This window comes from Hyposmocoma kahamanoa, unplaced genomic scaffold, assembly GCF_003589595.1.
Source record: "Hyposmocoma kahamanoa isolate Upper Pololo Valley unplaced genomic scaffold, ASM358959v1 96331, whole genome shotgun sequence".
Taxonomy (NCBI): domain Eukaryota; kingdom Metazoa; phylum Arthropoda; class Insecta; order Lepidoptera; family Cosmopterigidae; genus Hyposmocoma; species Hyposmocoma kahamanoa.
The window spans coordinates 1,680-9,118 of record NW_020655181.1 but is presented as its reverse complement, the minus strand read 5'-3'; the positions used below and the strand labels follow the sequence as shown (position 1 = coordinate 9,118).

The 7,439-nt window shown below is 34.3% G+C and overlaps 1 long non-coding RNA gene across 1 annotated transcript; it reads left to right on the top strand.

The window, feature by feature from the left end:
* Positions 1 to 1,805: 1,805 nt before the first annotated feature.
* Positions 1,806 to 5,486, top strand: LOC113238515. Its single transcript, XR_003311106.1, has 4 exons — positions 1,806 to 1,982; positions 3,117 to 3,268; positions 5,012 to 5,083; positions 5,475 to 5,486. It is a non-coding gene; the product is annotated as an uncharacterized LOC113238515 (long non-coding RNA).
* The last annotated feature ends 1,953 nt before the right edge of the window (positions 5,487 to 7,439 follow it).

Sequence of the window (7,439 nt, the reverse complement as noted above, 5' to 3'; positions counted from 1 at the left end):
CTAGGGCAAAAAATTCCGATTGTCTCTTGAGAACCAGTTAACCATATCTACAAAACAGTCCTTCAACCGGTTTGCACTTACGGATTACAATTGTGGGGGTTCGCAAGTATGTCAAACTTCGAGATATTACAGAGGCTCCAGAATGGTGTGCTCAAAACTGGTAAATGCTCCATGGTTCACAAAAATGGATGATATTCATGATTATCAGAAAATCCCTACTGTCAAACAGGAGATAAGTAGCATGACAAAAGCGTATAAGGACAGAATCTCACAACATGAAAACAGGCTTGCACAAGCTCTAAACTAACTGCTAAAGTTACTATTGTCTGTTAAGACAATTGAAAAAGCACCACATGTGGGACTAAAGTAAGGAGAAATTGGAAAGATGTAGGCAGCCTAACACAGGGCGGGCGAGCCTAACTCGCCAAATAGATCATAACAAAACAACTGCCCATGGTCCATGGACCGATCGCACGTTGCAAAAGGCATCAAAAAAAGGATGCCACTACATTGGTTTACTGGGTTTCAGAGGGTCTTTGATAGAGAAGTTTAAAGGAATTAACATAGTTATACTGGTGTAACTGTATATGTATTTATGAAAACGTAATTTTATGAAAGATTGTGGTAGGCTTATTAATAAAATGTAAACACATGTACAAACTGGCTGTTCTTGACAGTCATCGTCACAAATTCATAAATTCATTTCGAGCAATATATTCATTTCTACATTAATATTCCGGTTGATATTTAAACTTATACTAATGGTTACTATACAACTTCTGCATTTTTGGATGACAAAAAACCATAGAAGCAAGTTGTTTTAGGTTGTCTAGACTGATATTTGAAATAAATATTGTAAATGATAAATGTGTACAAATGCTTATTTACAAGGAGCAACCCCGAGAGTGTCTTACTAATTTCTCTCAGGGAAAACTGCCTTACGAATAATTTCATACTATTTCAAGTGTAATTTGCTTACTTATGGAATACGGGCACATTTGAGATTGAAAGATGTCCAAAAACCACTATGACCCAAGTGATCATTGTCATTGATCAGATAGCTAATTCTCAAAGATAGCCATGTAACGTATCTTTAGACAGAATCATTTGTGGGCATTTCAGGAATGACAATTAAAAAAATACTGCATGATAAACTTGTGTAAAAAAGTTGATCTCTGATTGTATTCCACATTTACTTAGTGATGACCAAAAAACAGTTCATGTCAGATGGTATCGCAAGAGTTTGCAGAAATTCAGGCAATTGGCAAATGTTATCCAAGAGAACTTGAAAAAGAAATAGGTGTCGCATTTGTGGCAATGTTACCACACTTGTGCATGAAGATCGCAAGATAGTTAACACTGAATGTTATATAACAGTTTGCTTACCATAAAATATATATAAATTGTCACAGTTATAAAAAAAGGTTATAAATTTTTTGACCAATGTCACTTCACTGCTTGATGAACAATTGTATTTCTATATGAGCAAATGTGGAGATTCGGGACCTCTAGTCTTGACTTGACTGCTAATGATATCTTTACATTTCTTTTGTTTTGATTTCTTTAGTATTTGGAAATCAAAAATAAAGCAGTCTATTCCAAACATCAGAAAAAGCAGTTGAATATACTGCCCTCGGAACGTAAAAAGACACAACTGCTGTTTAAAGTACGCATAGTTGTGCCTTTTTATATATGGCTACGACTTCAAGAAACAACGAATGGTATTTCAGATTTTGATTGTTTGTAAGTTTCTTAAATGATGACTTAGAAGGCTGCTCTCATACTACTTCGAACCCTACTTCGAAATACATAAATAAAGTTATTTCAGGATTTGGGCCAAGCCCATGCCAGCATATTGAATGGTGATCCAAACATAATATTGGGTCATCATACTGGACAGCAGCAAGTGGCGGTCTCCGCAGCTGGAGCCCAGCAGATTCCGGTCTCTCAAATTATTGCCACCCAAACTGGACAAACACATGGTAACTTAAGCCTAATCTTAATTTCCTTGTTGAAAGTTGGACTTTATATTAATTAAATTTGCAAAATAAAATAGTGATATCCTGTAATAGTTAACTTGTGGCTGAGTGTATCACTGAATTTTACACACTCTTGTAAAATTCAACGTACAGAATAGGAAAAAAACTACATATCATTGGTCTTATTAAATGTCGGAAAAGAATCTTATTACATTTTTGGATTGTTTTAATTCAGCTTCCAAAAATTCATTATTACAATAGAAACAATGCTACTGGTTTAATAATTCTACACTGTATTTTAAGACGTTATAAGGATTCTGCTCTATATCTCAGGACTCTGCTGTAAGACCTGACACCCTTACAACTAAAACCAGTCTTAACTTTGATGTTAAAAAACCTCAAGAACTAAAATTAAAGACAGCTCAGAAACTAGTTCACACTCGTATACCGTAAACCTATAATTTAATCGATTACTATCGACCTCAGTGGGCCACTGGTTGATGGGCCAGTAATTAACACTGGGTGTTAGATGTGGAAGCAGATAGTAACCGATAAAGCAATTGGAAAACAAGTTTTTCTAAATTTCTTCTCATCCGGGTGTTCTGAATAGTGCTCCACTGTTGTTGGGAATAAACTAGTTTGAGAACAGTCATACTAGGTAATTGGTGTGGCAGTCTGCTAATTAAGTTATTTTCATTATTCTATGATTTGCATTGAAAATATTTGAGGGGAAATGTTTATAAAATGAATCAAACAAATAATTTTGATGAAATTGAAAATTGAAAAATAAAATTGATGTAACCCTATGAAATGCTTATCGAAGATGATGAGTTTTAAAATTAGCCAAATATTATAATTATTATTTTTTATACCATGATAAGGGCATCCAAATATACATATATTAATAATATTTATGTGCTTTAGTATAATTTGAATTAATATTGTAAAAATATGTGGTTTACACCACTTTTGTGCAGGTAGCCTCATTTATATACTTTAAAATTTGTTTCCATTTTGTACTACGTACGACATTGAACTCTTTATTCTTTTAAAAAAGGTGGTTGTCCACTTTCTTTAAAGGTTCTCTTTTGTGTATCTATTCATCTTCGTAGCATTCATAATATATTGTCTTTTCAGAAGCTTTAGTAGCACACAACCCACAGCAAGACCTTTCGGCGCAACAGGGCACCAGTGGCACCACACAGGTCACAGTGAACACCAACCCGCCCACGCACCAGCAGGTACCCAACAATCGGGTCGAATTTGTACAACACCATAACATTGATATGGTAAATCACATGGTAACACTCTGATTACTAGCACGAATGATGGCCCTTGCTGTATAGGATAATTACATATCTTTTAAACTTTTGTGGACCGTTTTTTACATTCTTCATTATAGTCTGTGATGCTAAAGCAGTAAGATTTTTTGGAATGGAATGAGTAGTTTAGACTAATTAGTATTTTATTATAGTTTTAGAACCTACAGCTCTGTATAAATATTATTGAAATCGTTACATTACTTGTTAGTATATATAACTTGTTAAATTATATAATTGTTAATACAAAGATTGAACACTTAAAAAAAATCCTTAGATTCGGCTGGATTCGAACTAACGTGTTCTAGCAAACCGTTACAGACGCTATGTCAACTAAGTCACGAAATCAACCAGCAAGCACCAGAAATTTAAGGAATTTTTTCTAAGTGTTCGATCTTTGTATTAATAATTGTAACAAACTAGTGGAGTGATTTCACAAAAAATCATTGAATATCATGGTAGTGAATCCTGTCATTCAGTAAACGTAATTACAACAAGTTACATAATTTTCAATTAATGTGCATTACTATAAACTTGATTAACTTTTAATGGAAGGTATCTAGAAATATGAACATGCTTTAACAAAGCATTCATTGAGTAGCATAGCATACATTAGTCTACTCATGGACATGTATGTACAATGTGTCCAATGTTCATATACTAACCTTGACACAATGTAGTTCTATCTACGTAAAACAAAGATTTCCTTGAGTCATTACTTAGAGAGGTTTTCATTAGTATAACCTTTTTATTTTTTATTCTATTTATTAGGCCATAGAGAACATTTTCCTGTAAGATTTATATTCTTTAAATTTATGCATGACTTCAGTATATCTTATGCATGTAGATTACTCCGCGTAATGAGTTGTATCATTCTATTCAGGGTGTTTAGGATGTTGACGAAAATACTGGATGACGAGAACCTTTTGAACATTTGCATAAAAGTATAGCTGGCTCACAATAAATTAATCTTCATACTCCATGTATAGTTGAGTTTTTCTTTTAGACATAAGTTGCTTGTTTTGTTAGATAAAATAAGCCTGTTTTGGATTTAGCGTCAACTTCACAGACATCTTGCACAAGTAGCTTGATATCGCTCTCCTCATGAAAGAATGGCATTAGTGGAATTAGGTCAAACATGTTTATTGCTCCATTAGATTAAAAAAATATAACCTGGAGAGGATGAAGCGTTACATTTTTCTGTATCTAAAAAAATATAACCTACATTGGAGACGATGTAAGGTTACATTTTTCTGTATCTAATGGAGTGATAAACATGTTTGACGTAATTTCATTATGCCATTCTTCCGATATGATTATTCATATCCATAGTAGCTTTGACGTTTTTATTACGTGCTCAAACTTTCAAGTGTCTTCTTGTATTATAAGGGATAAGATATTAATTGTCAACAGACTTTCATATTTGTACTAAAGTTTCCTTTATTTTTGTCCGTCCTCTTAGACTGAAGTGTGACATGCTACTTTTTGGAATGTTAACATTTTTGTTTGACTTCCAATTTTGGACAAATTAGTTTTTGAATTCCGAATCTGGATCAAATTTCACTATTCGGCCTATAAATGACATTCCGATGCCATGTCATCTCTTAAAAAACATGCATTAGAAGCGTGTATGTAGACGATTACCGTGAAGTGTATGACATTAATAATTATTTCTTCGTCAATGTTCATATTAAGGTTACATTTCTTGCACAGGGTCACCATTCTCAGCAGCATTTAATGCAGCAACAGTTGATGACTGCGCGCCCTGAACACGCCAACCAACAGGTATCGTAAATTTTCAGCTTAACATGCGTTCAGACCAGAGGCATTCATATTAAACGTTTTATTTTAATTAACAACAAAATGTTATAATCGACCCGACCACAGCACAAAAAAATCGTCATTTCTTTTGCTTTGTTTATTGTAACATTCTCCCTACTACATAACTATAACTTAGTGAAATGGATTTTACTTTAAGTGATTTTACACTAACTAGGAAGGCTGGCATAAACTCCTCTGTTACTGCTTTGAAACTTAATTACTATCCATTGTACAAATGCTCACAATGAGAATGTGCTTTTAATGAATTTTGCTAATATATTTTGCGCCACATGTTTTGTGCACTTTGTAAACAATTGTTAATGTACTTCACGCTGCTTAATTATTCATCATTCAGCAGGTCAGCGAGGTAAGATCATCACAATGTTTTGTAACTGTTGTAATTTTGTATTTTCATTCACTGCTACAACACTTTATACATATTCACCATGAAATGTAATGTTAATTAATATCGTAATACTAATTCCAACAACTAAAAATTATCTTTAATTATTTGGGTAGGTACCTCAATATTAGGACAGCAGGCTAACTGTAAAGCAAAAGACAACCCGGTGGCGTTAACATTCAGCCCTTCCGGCTCAATTTTGCGAATTATAATAATAATAATAATAATAATAATAATAATAATTTGTTTATTTTCTCCCACAATAAATTTAAAGTAATGGAACAGAGCGTACATATTAAACATTGTGAGAGACAGGAGCCTAAACTAGGTAAGACCTGTATCTTAGGCCTCCTGGTCTCCACCTCTTGGTTGAACAATTCTGTACCTAAAATTTCCAATATACATGGTAAGGGATTAGTTTAACAAATTTATAGAATATAGAAGAAAATATAATCTAATAGAGTGTGGTTGCGTGTGTGTATGTGTTTGCGTTTATGTATGTGTGTGTGTGAGGAGTGCATGTGAGTGTGTGTGTTGTATGTATTTAGTGTGGGTGTGAATGTGGTGTGTAAGTGTGCATGTGTGTGAGTAAATGCGTGGGATGAATGGATGTGCGTACTTGAGGCCTTTATCGCTTGTTACGACATGGTTAAAAGTTTTTCAGTTTCGTCGTAAGTTTTAGTAATTAACCAAGTAACAACTGTATCTTTACATTTATATTTTACCATACTGTATATATTAAGACTTTTGTTTAAAAGGTTGTACAGTCTAGGTCCCTGATGGCAAAAGAATCTATGTGCAAAGGATGTCTTAAATAGTTTTGGGTCGCATACCATATAATGCCTCCTCCTATGTGCGTTTGGATGATGAGCATTAAATATGATCTTCCCATGTTGTCTTAGCACCGTGGCAAGAACATATATTTGTCTGACCGAGAGTAACTTTGTGTCGCGGTATAAGCTAATCGTGGAGTATAGACGTGGTTTAGAAAGGCTAACTTTTAGGATTAGCCTTTGTACTCTCTCCAATTGCAACATATGGGTTTTTGCCGCACCTCCCCATGAGGAAATACCATACGATAGGATCGATTGACATAGCGATAGATAAACAGATTTAAACAATTTAAAATCCAACACATGTCTTAGTTTTTTAAAGATGTATATGAGTTTACGGACTCTTTGAGTGAGGCTTGTGATGTGTTCTTTGAAGGAGAGGAGGTAATCAATAGTGATACCTAAGTATTTAATATTTAGGGTTTTTTCAATTAACGCACAGGTACAAATGGTGGAGCTCCAATTAGAGCAAGAATGTGCCCGAATGTTATAGCTGCAAGTTAAGGATTGTTGACCACCGACACAAAATGCAATGTACTTAGTTTTCTCGGTGTTTAGAGTTAAATAGTTAGCTGCAAGCCAATTTCTTACTATATTAAACCCTTCCTGCGCACAGTCAAAGACGCCCTCCCAAGTATCATGGTAGAATGTCAATGTGGTGTCATCTGCATATGAAATAATTTTGCAGTTTCTAAGTTTCATTTGACACAGTTCATTAATGTAACAGAGAAAAAGGGTAGGACCGACAATGCTACCTTGAGGCACTCCGTAATAGACGTTTGCATCCTGACTAAGCACTGAATCAATTTTTACTCTCTGAGTTCTATCTTCGAGGTAGCTGCGTATAAGAGAAAGTTGGGTTCCTCTTATACCCAGCGCCTCAAGTTTATCGATGAGAATGGGAAAAGAAACAGTGTCGAACGCCTTTGCCAAATCTAAGAATATTGTTATACATTTTTTTTTATTATCTATTTTTTGAATTACAAAGTCTGTGAAGCTATGTATTGCATCCTCAGCCGATCTGCCTGCCCTAAAACCGAACTGGGATTCAGAAAGTAAGTTTTTTGCCTCTAAAAAGTTGTTA